Source organism: Conger conger, chromosome 4 (assembly GCF_963514075.1).
Source record: "Conger conger chromosome 4, fConCon1.1, whole genome shotgun sequence".
Classification (NCBI taxonomy): domain Eukaryota; kingdom Metazoa; phylum Chordata; class Actinopteri; order Anguilliformes; family Congridae; genus Conger; species Conger conger.
This window is the reverse complement of record NC_083763.1, coordinates 50,805,802-50,824,040: the sequence shown is the minus strand read 5'-3', so window position 1 is coordinate 50,824,040 and position 18,239 is coordinate 50,805,802. Positions and strand designations below refer to the sequence as shown.

Here is an 18,239-nt window from a genome sequence, read left to right as displayed (position 1 = left end):
TGAATCATGGGCTGTATCAATGAGGAGGCTTTGCTGTTGCGTGCTTCGTAGGAGCAGTGAAAATCAGAACTCTGTGCTAGAGGTCAGGTTCTGCTGAATAATCTAAACATTCTACCTCTCACCGTGCAGTGCGCTGGGAAACGGGGCTTATGAGGGCTCTGAGGTCTTGTTTCCCCATTGCAAGGATATTCCACTAAAAATAATGCCAGGGAGCTGTTTTAGCTAAATGTAATCCCAGAAGTACAGGTGACTGTCAGGTACACAGGTGTGGCTCTAACAGAAGGCACCTACCATTGCCTGTGTTCTTGTTTTCAGCCAGTGGTTCACCTTTGGGTGTTTTGACAGGCGCCAGCTCAGCTGGGGTGGGGCCAGGTGGGGATGCAAGACCGTGAGAAAGGCAGAAAGCCGGCCAGCCCAAAGACAACACCTCACCACAACAGGGCTCAAACCACAAATTGTACGCAATTCAATTCAGTTGAAGTCAATTTCATTTATATAATGCCTTTTACAGAGACAATTGCACAAATATGTGTTATACATAATGGAAATAAAAAAACAAGCAAAAACCAGGCCTGCAGTGTAGTGAGCAATGGGCTTGGTGTAATAGCAAAGATAGAATGATTGGTGAAAGAAATGTTCTGTGGGATCTATCAGAGCAAACTCCAGGAATCATTATTGAGTCATGCTTGGAAAACGAGATCAGATCTCTGGGCTTATCATAGGTAGCCCATGAAGTATAAAAACACAACATGCTACACTACAACCTTGGCTATCAATTCCCATTATATGCCACACTTTACAAAGCATACAGTCTGGATGAGACAGCAACACAAGCCACTTCAGGATGTATAGCAGGATTCAGGATTAGGTGCATTTTTAAGTGCAGGTTTAAAAAAGACCACGTGTTGATCTTAAATCTAACCCCTGCTTAGATTTGGGAGTAGAATTACTAACATTCCAGGAACAGGCACCATTCATGTGAACACTGAGCGATAGAAACAAAAAATCATAAGCTAAGCTTTGAGAGAACACAGTGACTTTACTTCTATGGCCACAACTCATCCTCTTTTCAATGTGGCTAAATAATCTTTAGCGGTCAGTGGGCGGTGTGCAAAGCCAGATAGTCAAGGACAAAAACACAAAGAGGGAGCAAGTCGAGGAAACGACACATTCAAGTGTCCACACTTCCACTCTCCTGGCAAGAACATGCTTTGCATGCGGGAGAAGTGGCATTTACACCACACTAAATCTGACTTGTGACGCATACGCTGCTAGGGTGACAATGGCAGGAATGGATGTTTGAGAGGAAGGATATTTCAGGGAGCATTGTGAGGAGCTTCCTGGAGATCTGTGGCTCCTGGCCGGAGGGACACAGCTGCTCACGAGAGGCACGGAGGGGGGGGGGATGGGGGGGGGTAGATGGAGCGTGTCTGCCCAAGTCATCCCGTGGGGCGTAAGAGAGGGAATCGTGCCATTGTTCTGTCTATCCCCCCAACCCCCCGAAAATCCCCTGCTGGGTGAGAGACAGATTAAGTCCTAGAAAGAGGCTGGAGGTAGGAGCGTGTCTGCTTTTGTCCCCTGCCCACCCCTCCACTTTGCTCGATGAGTCGGTTAATTACTGCATGATTAATAATGATAGCCGGTGGGGGAAGCTGCAGATGAGCATATGGGAATCTGATGAGATGCAGGTGTGGGGAAGGCTTGCCTGGTTCCCCACTTTGGACATCACAAGCCATTATAAAATGGCTGTTTGCACAATTGTTCGTGGCTGGTCTATGCAAGGTGCTTTCCACATAAAACCAGCTCACCCTCCTCCCGCTATATATAGTACTTACTTTAACACATATCACACTTTGGTCACCAGGTCACCCCATCTTGACAGTAATGTTCAGCCTTCCAACTGCAACACAAACTATGTATATATAAATTATACAGTTACTATGTGGCAACTTTTGGCAGAGCATAAGGACTTTTTCCAGACTGAAAGTCACTATCAGTATTTGTATTGAGGCAAAAGCAAGAGTGCCTAACATTGATGATGTCAATGCATTGTTCATCACAGCCTTAATCTGCAATCGGCCAGCTCTCTTGTGATGTTTGCCCTGTAATGACAGAGAACACAAAGGCACATGATTGAGGGCGGTCTGTGACTAGATGGGCTTCGTTTGGAGAAAGGGGGAGCCTTCGGAGACTAGTCACTATGACAGAAAATGGTGGGGCTCCACAGACCAGAAGGGATATTTTTATACAGGAGCCATATGAGAAACTCAGCCATAGGGAAAGCTATAATTGGAAAAACAGTATGTGCCTCGACACACAGCTAGAAAGGGTGGGTAAACAGAGAAACACAGGTTCTGCCTGAGATAGCCATCTGGATAGCCATCCACCTGCTGTTTGTCAGTGCTTTCTGTCCGGGTGGTCTGAAAATCCTGCCTTCTTTACAAAGGTCTGGGGAGAGACAGAGAAAAGGCCAGCCCACAGTGACCCTTAGCACTACTTGGAACGTTAAGCTACACTGGCATGTAAAACACCTTGTAAAAGAGATCTGTTCTTTTGGTTAACACACCATCCTGCCTCTGACAATTTTACCTATGCTTCTAGATTTGCTTCTAGTTAGGGTCCAAACAGCGTGACAACACAGCCATGCTTAATTCTGGCCCAATTAGCCTATACATTCATTGCAGAATTACATTTCTTTCTCATTAAATCCCGTCACCCCCCCCCCTCACTAAATAGCGCTTGCTAATTAAGCTTAAGCATAATTCCAATCATCACCCTGTTAACCCCACATGGTTAAAACCCCCACAGTCCGACAAATAAGCCCCATTCTCTGAGTCACATGCACTCTCTTACTGCTGGGCTCTAATCAGCTCATCAACTTATAAAAGGGCCAGGGGGCTTTACTGGCATTCAAACACAGAGCTGTCACAATATACAGCTGGTCACCAGTCACACCGGCAGAGATACACAAATACAGAGTGCAAAGGAACAGCCAGACAATGCATTATGAAGCATTAACAGTGGCTTTAGACTCAAGACCAGGATATTGCAGGCTTGACTACTGGCCAGGAAAGCACCATAGAACAAGAAGCGCTCACGCCTCACCCCAAATTCATTAGACACATATTGGTTGTATAATTCAATTTTATATAAAAGTTTTTTTATCGTGGATGAAGGCATTTGCAAAGTAAATGAACTGCAATGCTAAAAATCTAATCTCCACCATCTGGCTTGGCTTCAATTTACTTTTCATCTAATTATACTGAATGCAAATTTCCCTCATCTGCCCCCTTCTTAGACTCCTCGTCTTTGAAGAGCAATGACGATACTGACGAAGGCAGCGCATTAAGACGTACTTTTGCATCTTACTGCTCCCTGAAACAGACAGTCCCTGCAACTGGTGTCTGAAGGACACATCACCTCTCGTCTAATGACCAGGCAGTAATGTTTGGCTCATTAAAGCCATTTTGAAAGCGTTTTAAAGATAATTGTTTTCCTGTTTTCTTCTACCATTAGCTCCATTAGCTGTTCACCCTAGAAGAGGGAATTGTCTATATTTCCATGTAAACATACCAATCAAAATTAAGCCATCTGTCACAAAACCCTGGAGAATAGTTTAGCTTATTAAAAATGAACACTGTGTGCTGTCACCTTGCCATTTTCTTTATAATGAATACTATTATATTGCTTAACATGGAAACGCTGTTAAGCGTAATATGGATATGCTGTTGCAGTAATGTCAAGAAAATGTTACAGACAAAAAAGCCCTTGAAAGTGGCACATTCTTAAGTTGATGTGTAAGGTGTAAGCACAAGATTGATGTGTAATGAGAGGGATTTATTACTCTGGGATGACAGCACCGCACTGTTCACCAGCGACCCCCACTGGTCGACTGTTGTTACTCTATAAAGCCGTGGTCACCAACCCTGCTCCTGGAAATCTACCATCTTATCAGTTTTCACTCCACAAAACTGAAACAAAGCACATCTCATTCAACATCTCATTGAGCTGCACATCACGTGTGCCAAATTAGGGTTGAAGTGAAAACCTTCAGGATGGTAGATCTCCAGAAACAGGGATGGTGACCCCTGTTGTGTCTTTGTAACAGTACTCCATAAGTTCTGTAAAAACAAAACTGATTTGATCATCATCCAGCTTATGTCTGTGACTCTGACAAACTGTGGTGTGATAAGAAGTAATCTGAGGCATGTGGCAGTGCTTGATGAATATGATTGAAAAATGGGGACAGTTGAAAACACTGTCAGTGTATTGGTAGTACAGTGAACAGTGTTTGCTAATGGACCCATTGTAGATATCTCGCCCTCTCTCTATAAAAATGACAGAAATGTGGGAGTCACAGGGAAATATGGGTTGAATCAAACTAGACAAATTGGATTTTGCGGTCTCCGCAACACTATCTGCCAGTCTAGCTCTACCATTGTACACCACCATGTTTATCAAAAGCATTAATTATTCTGTTTACACACTATAAATATTCACTGTCGAATAATTTACAGATAATTCTAATTATTTACCACCACAGTGAAAATTACGACACTTAAACTGGAGCTGTTTCCAAAAACAGGCTTTTTAGGAAAACCCAACACCACTATAACATTAAAATCATTGGCATTTTAACAGCAGAGACACTGGGAAATATTTGTGATCATTCTCAGCTGTTCCAAACAAGATAGCTACCCAGGAGACTACCCAGATACCCTTCCAAGAGTCTGGGTTGTTGATAATAGATTCAGGTTTCATAAGCAATTTTGACAAGAGGAGAAGACAGGTTAATTATTTGTTCTGGAATGTTCCTGTTAAGCCACATTCAGGATCTCTGAATTTTCCTTCCCTGGCTCGACATCATTATCCTTCCTAGTGTCCCTCTCTCTGGACTACATTTCAGGATAATGGGATGCTTGCTTTAATGTTATCAACATGACTGTGTAATAATTATACCTGGGTCTTTGGGGAGATGCTAATTGCATTAAGCTGCAGAGTTAGTGTACCTCACGTGTACAAAATAAACTTTTTGCAGAGACCAGACCCAAACTTCAAGGTCTCTGTACTTCACACAAAGCAAAAACATCCTTTGACTCTTATTCCTACATGGCACACACAATTAATGGTATTAGAGGACTACACTCAAACCAAGAACATCAATCAAGCTGCTCCACAGATGCTTATCTGAAAAAATAATGAAGCAATCAACAAAATCCACTCAGCAGACTAATTACTAAAAGCTTTCTGGTAGTCAGGGATGATCACTGCTGTGGTGCTAAAGGCATGACAAAGTTTACCACCAGAGACGTTTAATTCCATAAGATGGACGACATTGGTTTGGCTGCATCATTAGTCATGATATGAATAAATTAATGAGTAAACAGCCAAGAAACACTATACAGTGTCGCTCCTGTTTTAGCTACCATGGCCATGGTAGTGATAACATAATTGGTATGATCTAAGATTCAATCTATTGCCATATATAACATAATATAAGAGCAATTTTGTGGGAACCATAAAGCATAACCATGGGAGTCCACGTTTAGTAGCATGGATGTTTGGGTAGAAAAACAAGGTGTAATGACATGCAATACTTGGTTTGGAGAATTAAGCAATGTCACCAACAGCACCATGACATTATTACAGCACAAAGGCAAGACAGAGCTTTATAAATGGCGAAAGCACATTCTAAAGTAGAAGTGGTCAGAAATGTACAAAAATTGACATTTACAAAAGTCAGTAGGTTTGGTATGTCAACTAAAGTCATCATACAATTTATATTGCAAACAAATACAACACGAAGAGGGATACAAATTCAATGTAACAGTGCTAGATGAAGATACAAAGTACAACAACAGTCTTACGAATATGTCTTTGTTATACATGGCAGTGTACAATGGTAGTGTGAGAATGGAAGGCAGTGTTGTGCAGAGCACAACATCCAATTTGTCTCGTTCATTTAAAAGAACACCTCACCCATTTCAACTAATGTTCATTACATTCATATTAACTGGCTTGAAAGAAATGAAAATCAGCCACACTGTGGATGGAGAGAGCTGGTCACTTCAAATACAATACTTGTTGTACCATTCTGATGTACTGCACTGTTGTATTGCGACCATTCTCAATATTCTCATTCTTTTATCGAACATAATAGTTTAACTGAGATGTAATTCCTAGGTTTTTTTAGTGCCAGTCTGTAGGCTAGATAGGCAGATACATTCTTTAGACACTGCTAATGACTGTGACTGCTAATGAAACCTAGCTCCATCTACAGTGGGAGCAATAATTATTTGATCCCTTGCTGATTTTGTAGGTTTGCCCACTTACAAAGAATGGAACTGTGTAGAATTTTGCATGAAATAAGTATTTAATCCCCTACCAATCAGCAATAATTCTGGCTCCCACAGACCAGTTAGTTTTCCATTAAGAAGCACTCCTAATCTCAACTCATTACCCAAAACACCTGTGTCAACTCGTTACATAATTTTGTAGCTGTATAAAAGACACATGTCCACACAATCAATCAGATTCCAACGTTTCCACCATGGTCAAGACAAAGGAGCTGTCTAAGGACATCAGGGACAAAATTGTAGACCTGCACAAGGCTGGGATGGGCTACAAGAAAATAAGCAAGCAGCTTGGTGAGAAGTTAACAACTGTTGAAGCAATTATTAGAAAATGGAAGAAACACAAAGTCACCGCCAATCTCCCCTCGGTCTGGGGCTCCACACAAGATCTCGCCTCGTGGGATATCAATGATCATGAGAAAAGTCAGGGATCAGCCCAGTACTACACAGGAGGAGCTTGTTAATGACCTGAAGGCAGTTGGGACCACAGTCACGAAGAGAACCATCAGTAACACACTACACCGTGAAGGATTAAAATCCTGCTGCGCGCGCAAGGTTCCTCTGCTGAAGACTCGCCTTGTTTGGAGGAAAAGAAATGCTGAGTACAACCCCAAGAACACCATCCCCACTGTGAAGCATGGAGGTGGAAACCTTATGCTTTGGGGGTGTTTCTCAGCTAAGGGGACAGGACGACTTCACCGTATCGAGGGGAGGATGAATGGGGCCATGTTTCTGGAAATTTTGGGCGACAACCTCCTTCCCTCAGTGAGAGCACTGAAAATGGGTTGTGGATGGGTCTTCCAACATGACAATGACCCAAAACATACGGCCAAGGCAACAAAGGAGTGGCTCAAAAAGAAGCATATTAAGGTCCTGGCATGGCCTAGCCAGTCTCCAGACCTAAATCCCATTAAAAATCTGTGGAGGGAGCTGAAGCTTCGAGTTCCAAGCGACAGCCTCGGAACCTTAAGGATTTGGAGAGGATCTGCACAGAGGAGTGGACCAAAATCCCTCCCAAGATCTGTGCAAACCTGGTGAAAAACTACAACAAATGTCTGACCTCTGTGCTTGCCAACAAAGGTTTCTCCATCAAGTATTAAGTCCTATTGTTCTATGGATCAAATACTTATTTCATGTGAAAATATGATATTAAATTTATAAAATGTATATGATGTTGTTATTGTGGATTATTTTGTGATATTCTGTCTCTCAATGTTAAAGTGTACCTATGATTAAAATTTGACACAGTTCCATTCTTTGTAAGTGGGCAAACCTACAAAATCAGCAAGGGATCAAATAATTATTGCTCCCATTGTAGCAACACCCATAAAAGTGGTCTGGGGCATTTGTATAACATTCTAATGCAGATACTCTTCTGTGATAACCGGCATTCTGGCTCCCCAACTTTATTGGCTGTGAGTCTTTCTCTCATGGTTGGCAACACTTTCCATAGCAACAAAATGCCTACCTATAGTAGCATGCAGAGAGACCATACAATTTGGCACATTATTTCAGTGTGTGGACTATGTGTGAGGCCTGAGTACCAAGGCTGGGAGCATGTCTTCATTCAATACATTTGGATGCCATATTTTGACAAAAAAAGCTTTTTGCTCTATATGTAAAAAAAAAGAAAAAAGAAAAAGAAACGCTTCTACACATGGGCAGTTTGGTCACAGTTTATCCAGTAGTCAAAATAGCATTGCATTTACCAGATATTACAACAGCTTACCTAACCTACAGTTCTGATTCAAACCTGAGAATCTGACATCTGAACCAGATTTGACCTCACCCTGACTGAGGACAAAATAGATGATGGGGATTGATATGTCCAAGGCCTAAACTGGCAGCTTGCTGCAGAGAATACTCAAGATTGGTGGACTGTCTTTCAAAACCAGTAAAATGCTGTGTTGACTCTTGAAAAGTTTCCATATTGCTTCTTTAAGTTAATAAATTATTGAAGCAGTTATAGACGTGATAGAGGCTAGAACACACTGGCCCGTAGGCTAAAAAGAAACTAAATCCATACACCGAGAACTGTCTCATCAAAATGGGAATGACACTGGCATTCTTCTTTGGTGTTTATGGCTCCACCAGCTAAATGTCAAATGTTTCATCATGGGAGCTCATAACAGTGAAGTTTATGGAACTGAAACACTTGCTGCGGTTGCTCTTTCAAATACAGTCTTGCTTGAGACAGAGACTGGGACAGCAGCATGGCTATTATTAGCAAAATAGTGAAAAATGGTACCAGCCCCCAGGGGACTGAGGTGTAGTGGCCCAAAAGAGCCAAATGATGCTGACAGTGTTTCAGGAGTCGCTGTGGTGACAATTTCCCAAAGAGATGACTGCAGCAGGAGGATCAGCATGACAGAGAGGCTGATCGTCGAGGTGAGTCACCGCTTATCCACGCCGCCACCTCCACACGCTCGCACGTACGCACACAGACAGGGCACCCTCTGGCTGATATATAGCTCAATGTGTAAAGGCAGTACATAGGTGGATTAAACCAGGTCTTGGCATCGGAATCACAGAGTGAACTATTTGGAGTTTCCCTGTATTTCTGGGGTGTACGTTCTATAGTATAGTATTTGCATGTGCTGAGTGTGAGTTTTTACTAGTCTCCTTGCCAGCTGTTGTGTACAATAAAGCAGTCTTTGAACAAAATATGAAATGCAGTCTAATCTGGAAAGATAGTTTATACATCCTTGATTTACATAAATAAACAAGGTTCGGTGTTAGGCTAGAAGCCCCCAGGTTTAGTAGGCCAGGCTTGAAAGGCCCCATTGATTTGATTTCTACTTATCCATGTTGTTCGAAACACTCTGATCCCTTTATTCCTTTTCCAGGACTTAATGACTTTTCTAATGACCATGAAATGGATTTCAACTTCTCTGTACTGTAAATATAGGTATTTAGATCATTTTCATGTACCAAGTCTGTATTTGAATGCGGATTGAATCTTTTTTGTAAACAATAATATTTCTGCTGTAATCTAACCCTCATGTTTGAGTGCCAGCCATGTGATCCACTGTGGCAGACTCTCTGACATATTGTGTTTATCACACTTCAATAAACATATTGCATTATTGGACAGCCAGAAATGGCGAAGAAGCCTTTGATTTGCTGAAGTACAGAGAACAGTACACAGAAGAGGTTCTCCAATGTAACATTTCTTCAAATGACAGCTTGTCTATGTGTTTTAGCAGGTTTGGATTGTATATGTGTTCAATGCTGTGCTATTCACAGTCCTGTCCAGTCCAGCTCCTTTTGCAATCCCCATTGCATAGCAGTTGTCTCCATGGTGACGCTGCTGGTGCAAATCTCTCCCGATGGAAGTGATATTAAACAGTGTCATTTTCCAGTGCCCGGGTTTTCTTTTCTCTTTTTTTTAACAGTGCAGAGGTTTCATTTATAATCGTCAGCACTGTATGAGAGAATTAATTTGTGGACCTGACACTCCTCTTCAGCTTATTCTATATTAATACCATCTCAAATTACCAGACAGCTTTCTGCTGTTCCCAGAGGGATCTGGGAGCTCTTAAATGTAAAGGCGAGAAATATTCAAAGCCCCACAAAGCCCTAATTGGCAAAGGAAGAGCAACAAAACCTCATTTTAAGCCTCTCACATTAACATGCAGAGCAAACACAGGGCACTAAACGGATGAAGACATTTTCAAAAGAATAAGTGATACAAAAGCTGAGTAATTAAACAATATAAGGAGGTGAAATGTTATTGCTTAATTCTATGACCAGTGAAGTGAAATCTTCACTAACAGCAGGAATGGCCACACGCCCCCTGCCTGCCCTTGTTCACCAAATCTCCACCATAAGAGCGTTACTCCTTTAACCCCCTCGACCACAACAACCTCCATTCCTCTGCTCCAAACATTTATCCCAAAGGCAACATCATAATCTACAGAAAGTCACTCACCAAACCTAGAGGTATTTCGATGTTCTCCGTCTTACCTTGTGTCAACAGTGCGGGCTTCTCCGGTAACAGCTAGTTCCCTCAATCACTCTCTCCACCATCTGTACGTCCCTGGTTTCTCTCGGAATCCAGGCTTGGGTCCATCATTCCTCAGTGAATCAATCGCCTAATCAATTAACCATGAAATGAGCTGCGTGTGGCAACAGAGACGGCAAAAGCCTCTAGGTACCAGGTTGAGGTTGTCGGTTAGAGAGCAAACATCAGGCTCGTTCACCAGTTGCTGTTCATTGGGGATTCCGGGTTTGGGGTTCCCCAGGGTCCCCTGGTGGGAACACTGGGGACATTTCTGATGCAGGTTCCAGAGGAAATTGGGGTGGAGGGCTGGGGTAGGAGAAGAGCCAAGGGCAGCGGAAGGAGAGGGCTGGAGATGAGGTTAGCGAGACTGGGGGGTGGGAGTGCAGCAGGGGCTATGGAATGACACAGGAGCTCCCTGATTAGCAGGCCAGGCTGATAAAGGCAGCGCTAATCGCGTGTCCCCCCTGGGGCAGCTCTCCAGCAGATGGCAGAGCCCATTTTCCATCTTTGCCCTGCGTCTGGGGAACCAGAACACTGTTACAATCTGAGCTTTGCTCAAGAATCGCTGAGCCACTCGGCTTTGAAGGGCCGTCCTCAAGATAATGCCAAGTAATCCATCATAAAATTTGTTTTTGCATTAATATTTGGCTGGCTCAGCAGGACATCACATCTTGCATATTCTTATCAGTATGAGATTGAATGACATGTCTCCCATGCTGAAGGGTAGTACAGGTCCACATCTGATTCCCGTTTACAACCCCCTTGCTAAAGTTCAGTGCCCAGCTGATACACCACTCTGTAGTCCAATCTTGCAGTCCCTTCACATACACACACACAATGGTTTTGTCTTCCATCTCACCACAAACAACCTCTCGTAAACAGAATAAATCAATAGCTGCAATCCAAAGATTCTGCCATTCTGCTATAATTTCCTAGCCAATACTGCTGTACTGTATGTGTCTCATGCTCTTTAGCCAGAGGGGCAGTTACATGCAACTCTAATGAAATAGAAGCTAATTACATACTAATGCGCCACTCAACAGACACAAAAGGCCAGAGATGCTTGCTCAGTGCTGCTCACTCACCCTCTCCTATTACTTATAACATCTAAGTCCTGCACCTTGGCCTCGCATTCCACTTTTTCCATCAATGGTTTTTTGGAATGTTGGCTTCTTCAGCATTTTCGGAGGAAACAAGCTGGGTTTTGGTATTTTCATTCATCCATTTCCATTGTGACTGTTATGAGTCTGTGTCTGTAACCTTTGTTGTTTTATGGTAGATGTACCATGTCTTTAGGTTAGATGTGCATATTTGTAACTTAATAAAATACATTCCTTCATTTTAGCCCAGTTGAAAATTTTTGATAAAGGTTGATCCAACAGGTTGTTCAGCGTATCAAATAATTTGGCAATTTGATTGATATTTCTGATAATTACCAAATTAAATCAACTGAATATATTTTACATGTTGGTTAAGTGAGGTGTTTTAACTGTTGACACACTTGTGTTCAGTATTCAGAGTGCTGGACACTTAAACAAGGTTGTTGACGGGTAAAATCGCTGGATTCAGGAATCGCTGTTTTAAACACATTTAAATGAATCCTTGCTTACCCGGCAAACAATTGTAATACAGGTACTAGTTGGTCCTAAGAGGGTACAACATTTAATGTAGCAACTATTCATTTTAGACTAACTGGAAATGTTTACACTGCAACCTTAGATGCTACTGTACAGTATATGTATAGGCTTAAATCCACCAAACTGAAAAGCTTTTCCTTTGTGTGGAATGTTTGAGCTGTTAAAATAAGAATTGAAATGATGAAAATGACGTGCTGTAAATGTTACTATTGGCTGTTTATTACTATGATAAATTTCAGAATGTGTCTATACTGAATGTGTTTGTCAAAATGGGATGGAAATCTGATGGAAAGCAATGTAGAATGAAAAGAATGAATATTATATAATTTTCATATATTGTCCAAAATAGCTACAGTATTCTTTGCATATGTTGACAGTTTAACTGTTATCTGTCATCACAGTAGCCAGTGTTTCCGCCAACCGTAATGACAGTACAATAGGGTTGCAAAGAGTAAACAATCCCTCTCCTTCCTATTTAATAAATAAAATGTGATGTTAATTTACAAACATTGTTTCCTGAGGCAGATGGTGCAGAACTTCTCCACTGAGCACTGCTTCATCTGACTGTACGTACAGGTAGTAAATATACCCCACTGACCCTCTCAATGAATATTTGCCGCTTCAACTTTTTTTCATTTATTGATAGCGAACTGACATTGGGATAGCACTCCTGTTATTCTTTTCTATCGAATACTTCCACAATGAATGACAAGAATAAGGACTACTGTGGCTAAATCACTTTAAATGAATAATGAAACCATAAAAGTGATGGGTTTGGGTTACAGCATGGAGTATATTGTGGAATTTAATATTCTATGCACAAGGAGCAATTATTAAACGAGTAACAATTTAGAGGAGATAAATACACAATGATAGGTCCAATTTGATCAAGTAGCAGATGTTTTAATCAAGAAATGGATGTCTGCCAGCATCACCTAGGTAACATTTCCTCAGACTCACATGACAATCTACGGCAGTGTGTTTAATTGAGGGATTCACCTGTTTGTTCTTTTACCTCAAAAGAATTGGTCCTCATCTCACTGCATTTACACATAGACAATTGCCCATCTGCCTGGAAGTCTTTTTTTGTGATATACAAATGATACTCTCCAAATAAGCCACACCGTTCACTCATATCACACTGGCTATACAAACAGGAAAAAGCATTTTATATAAAAGCTTGCTACTTTGGAATTGGCACATATATGATGCACACTGTAGTTACTGTATGTTTGGTCACAGCAAATCAACTATGCGCATTGAGAAAATTGACAGTAGGGACACTTGCCAAAAGAGGCTTAAGTGAATGCTGAGATTTAGAGAACACCAGCAAATTAACCAGCTTCAAAGCTCCCTCTTAAAGCTATATTTCTTACACAATGTTCTTATGGGCCTGTGCTCTTTTCCCAGAACTTCCCCAGAATAAAACTGCTGAAACCCAACAGAATTTCCAAGCCCTCAGAAGAAGAACCATCCAAGAGTTTTACATAAGTATGTTAAAAATGAATAGCCCAAAGAAACTTCCAGCTGCAAATGTACGCATTAGCACTTTCCGCAGGGCTGAACAGAGCAAAAAAAGTGAATTGAAAAACGATAAATAGGAATAACTGTGCATTGAACTGAGATAAGGTCAACCTGCCAATATTCTTCTACTGCTGAAAGCACATTAGGGATATTGACTCATAGCTCAAGGCCATATGCCAGATAACACAAAAAAGGAGATACCCCTGCCTCCACAAAGATATAATAGCTGAAATCAGAAGTTTCAAACAGTACACATGACTGGGGTCCCTTCAGGAGCACACTGGCACAGAGAGCGGCCAATCAGAGGCTGGGGTGTGGTACAAGGAGGGGGATAACATATCAGAGTGGCATGGTTGCAACTGTGGAATGCCAAGAATTTGGCTGTGAACCCCTTCTCCTCACGCTCGGCTTGGCGTGCTCTCTTATCTCACAGACCCATCGGTAGCTTTAATCACAGTAATGGCCAGTTATCCCTCTTCTGGTCTGCACTTCCTGTGTCCGATTATGTGATAGCCAAGTCGGGGACTCCGTTCACTTCCAGCTGAGGCACCCGGAGCTTGGAATGGCTTGTCATGCTCTTGGATACCCACAAATAACTACATGGTGCATAACCAAACCCCTTCCCCGAAAGTTCACTGAGGTAAGATCCCTGTCAAGGATACAGACGTTATCCAAATGTCAGCAGTTATCAACTGAGCCGTTCCCATAAATACAGCTGTTCAGCTTCGCTGACAAAAAGTCCCTCCACTCCCCTTTGGGAGTGCACTTGGGCTGATGGAATCAGAAGCTGCCAAATGGAAATATCCCATTTTTCCCTCCTGATCCCAAGTGACAGATTTGCTGTTCCAAGCAACCAGAGCTCCGTTCATACACCTCTCACCACCTTGCACATTCCCCAGCACAAAGCAACTGGTGTCTAACACACTCTCCAACTGAGCCCAAGGATAATAGAGCTAGGTGTCAACAAGATAGCAAATAAACAAGGTGGCCACAAGCCACCTTGTGTCGTGAATTATGGCTTTTCTCAGCATACCACACATGGTGTATTTATTTCCAGAAAGGATAATCCTCAGCCCTTGGAAGGCATGCGGACAAGGGGCCATGGTTACCCAAAAGAGAATTCCGTCACGCTCAGTGCCATGCACTGCTAAACTCAAGCCGGGTTGTTATGATTATGAGCCCTTACTGTATTGCTGCTCGGTAAATTTCCACACTTGCCTATGTGTTTTAATTACTGTTTACCTTCCCTGTGCCTTCTGTCCTACTAGATTTTAATTACCAAGACAAAGCAATCTCGTTCCTGAGAATTTAACCACATTCATAGCCTTTTCAAAGATGATGGATGTTGCTCAGTGGAGGACTGCATCATTGAATTGTCAATACATTCTACAATTGCTCTACATTTCCCTGACTCCCAGAAGACACAAGACTAATCCACACTGGATCTAGTCAACACATAAATCACCTGTAGAAATTGTTACATTTTTCATCTCGTACAGATTCAAGCCAAGATACCACAAGGAGAAATGTCTACACACATAATAAAGTCTCAGTCTTTATTATGGTACTTCAATGGGATTACAACATGAAATCAAATTCACAAAAAGATTCCAAATAAATTTCAGGCCCATGCCTTATTTCTTGACAGGGTTTTGGTTGTAAATGCCATAAATAAACCCTTTCATTAGTTGCACTTGACAAGGAAAACATATAAATGCTTACAAGGTTTACGCATATCCTGGCACAGATTTATAACCCAATGTCGTCAATGAACTCAACACAAAATTAAAGATTCAAGGCAAACACTAGATTGTTAAACCCTGCACGATGGCTTTTGACTGTGCATTCCTTTAGGCTGTGTCACAAGGTATGACTAAGAGGAATACTATAAAGGTCAACAAGACTTCACACATCCTGCTGGGATGGCAGTAGGGGTACTTTGGTTCATGAAGGACCCAGAGCTCTTTAGTGACAATGAGCCCCACTAAATAGAATAACCATGCAGGACACCATGGGAAGCCAATTGACCCCAAGAAAACTGTCAACTACAGATGTCAGGACCAAACATGCACACCCCTCACCCGTTCCTCTGCCATTGTAGACACCAGCTGAAGATTGTCTGTCGAACAAAGGAGGGAGTCCTAGGGGGACACAAGAGGCTAGCATTCCTCTCAAAAAATTCCCAGTACTTGGCAGGTTTAATTACTTAACAGATAAACTGCTGCATGGTTACACTGTCTCAAGGAAGACAGTAAAGGTTTTTCCCGTGGCAACAAACAGCTCCTTTGGAAAGCTTTGAAAAACTTTGATAAATTAGTTGTCTGAATAGCTCCACCACTCTCAACCCTCACCAAAAGACATATTTAGCAAGATTACTGACATATTTAGAAAGATAAACTAAGATAACTGTTCGGATTAGTGTCCCTTACCTGTACTGTAAGACAACCACATATCCCACACAAAACAAATCTAAAATTATATATTCCTTCATGTCTATCCAAAATGCCAATCACATCCAGGTTTCCAGATTGGTAGCGAGGATTACTCAACTCACTCAAAAGCTGAGGAACAAAAAATCTGTTCTTCGTGCCTGCTGCGCACAGGAGCCATGGAAACGTCCTTTAAATGTACTGAATGCGTTCCTGAAAAGATCGTTAATGCTGCATCCAAAAGCATTTTCCCTGACTCATATTTAGCCATGCCTCGTTGCTTTCTTCTTAACAACATTATTTAGAGTTTTTCATCCGATACACGGCATCATCCAGTTTTGATAGGCTATTATCTGTACCCAGCCCCGAATCGATCGATACAGTTAGTTACACACACACACACACACACACACACACACACACACACACAAACAACTTAGCCAAAAGTACATGGTTTATCCTACCTTGATATCAAGATGGGGAAATAGCGGTCAAATGCACCATCTTCGCATCATACTGTTCAGGTACTATCCGCTGACTTTGGGACAAAACCGACGAATCCAAGCTGTGAAATAATACATGCGTCTCCGTTAGTGCCCTTACACACAGTCAGCACATACTGTATCGGTGCGCTTCACTTAGAAGAGATGTGGCCCTTTTACATGTAGGCAGCAGTGGGCATTTAAGCACCACAAGTAAAATTACATAACCCTGTGTGCTCGAGAGATGGATGATAACAATCGTGACTACAAACTAAAAGCATCACGTCTTTGCCTTCCAAAAACAGCATGTTCCGCACAACATAATAATACCAACAGATAATAGCTGTCCATGGCAATACATTTTTAGATCTGTTCCCGTTAATATTACGATTAATCCCCGCAAATGATTCGGTGTCTAGCCTTTGAGAATGTAGTCAAGGTGATGGATAGGTAGTTTTCAAACGTGAACCCAAAATATATTTATGCAGTTATAAGTAGCAAACCAATTTCAACATTTGGTAGGGGCTGCATATCCTGGATCAAACGTTGCCTATAGGCAATTATCAAATATTTTAATCGATGAAATAATTAGCTACTGTACAATCCTAATGCACCAGATACAAGCACTAACACACACGCACGCACACATACACTTATGATCAGAATGTCAATTCAAATGCATTAGCCTATTCCTGAGGAAGACGTGCGAATTAAACAAAACAATCATCAGCAGATTGTATTTCCCAGACGAATACAGGCAGCGGAGCACACTGCGGCCAATGCATCAAAATAACAGAAAGCGACGAAGGGGTGACTTACTTTCGCTGGAAGCTGTTCCGGTCCTCGGCGCATCTAAACAGAATTAGCTAAAAGCCGCCGTTTCACAACTTCGCGTCTACAGAGCCAACAAGCACATGTTGCCTGTTCGGTATCAGTCACATGAGCTCCATGTCCAATCCACGATTGAGCTCCACACACGGATCCGCTGCCAGCCACCAGCGAGACACAGAAACTTGAACCAGGTCTGTCCTATCACCCCGGGTAGTACTAGTACTGCCGATCTCGCTTTTGAACGGGTACAGGAGAGGCAACAGGCTAGCGTCTGTGAACGTCAGAGTGATGTGTGCGCTGACTAAAATACGCAGGGCAGAAAGCCTGCGCGTTGTGCCACCCAAGCGCAGAGGGACTCTTTCCCTCTGTATTTCCGAACGGTGCACGGCCACGGAATAGTAATGAGGACATACTGCTGCAACAGCAGGGACAGCTTTTTTTGTCTTGACTTAGATTAGAGGCAAGGTTTACAAGAGCTCCGACGGATTAGCATTAATTGTCCTGTTAAGAAAACTAGACTGCTCTGAGCTCAATGATAGCTAAGCAACATTTTGCCTATGTAGGCCTACAATAAAACGGCACAAAATTAGAATTTGGATCATAAAACCATTCAAATGAATTAAATACAATGCAGCTGCTATGAGTTACAGTAGCCTAATAAAATGATTTAAAACGACGTTGCAAAATACAGTTGATATTTGTGTTGACATTTTTACCCGCTGTATCCTAGAGGTTATGAATACATTTCTTAAATGTTGATATTTTGTATCGTTTGGATCTCTTTATTTACACTTAAATTGTATTTTCACACGGACTGTTCTCTGTAGGCTACATAAGAAACAATACACATTCACAGCTAGCTCGTTTGATCTGATCTCAAAAACACATTGACAACTATTTTTAAAACTTATAAACGTGTGCCTGAAATAAAATCACATCATTGAGGAGGTAATTTTTTTCACATATTTACTGAATTAAAT

The 18,239-nt window shown here is 41.9% G+C and overlaps 1 protein-coding gene across 2 annotated transcripts in view; it reads right to left on the bottom strand.

The window, feature by feature from the left end:
• tmem108 (transmembrane protein 108) overlaps positions 1-17,628 on the bottom strand; it is a 53,136-nt gene extending 35,508 nt beyond the window's left edge. Inside the window, exons 1-2 of one of the 2 annotated variants that reach the window (XM_061237368.1) lie at positions 17,248-17,628; positions 16,411-16,511 (exon numbers count right to left, since the gene is read on the bottom strand). The gene's annotated coding sequence lies outside the window, so the exon portion shown is untranslated. The remainder of the gene's footprint in view (positions 1-16,410; positions 16,512-17,247) is intronic. The other variant, XM_061237371.1, reaches the window with a different exon arrangement.
• Between the last annotated feature and the right edge of the window lie 611 nt (positions 17,629-18,239).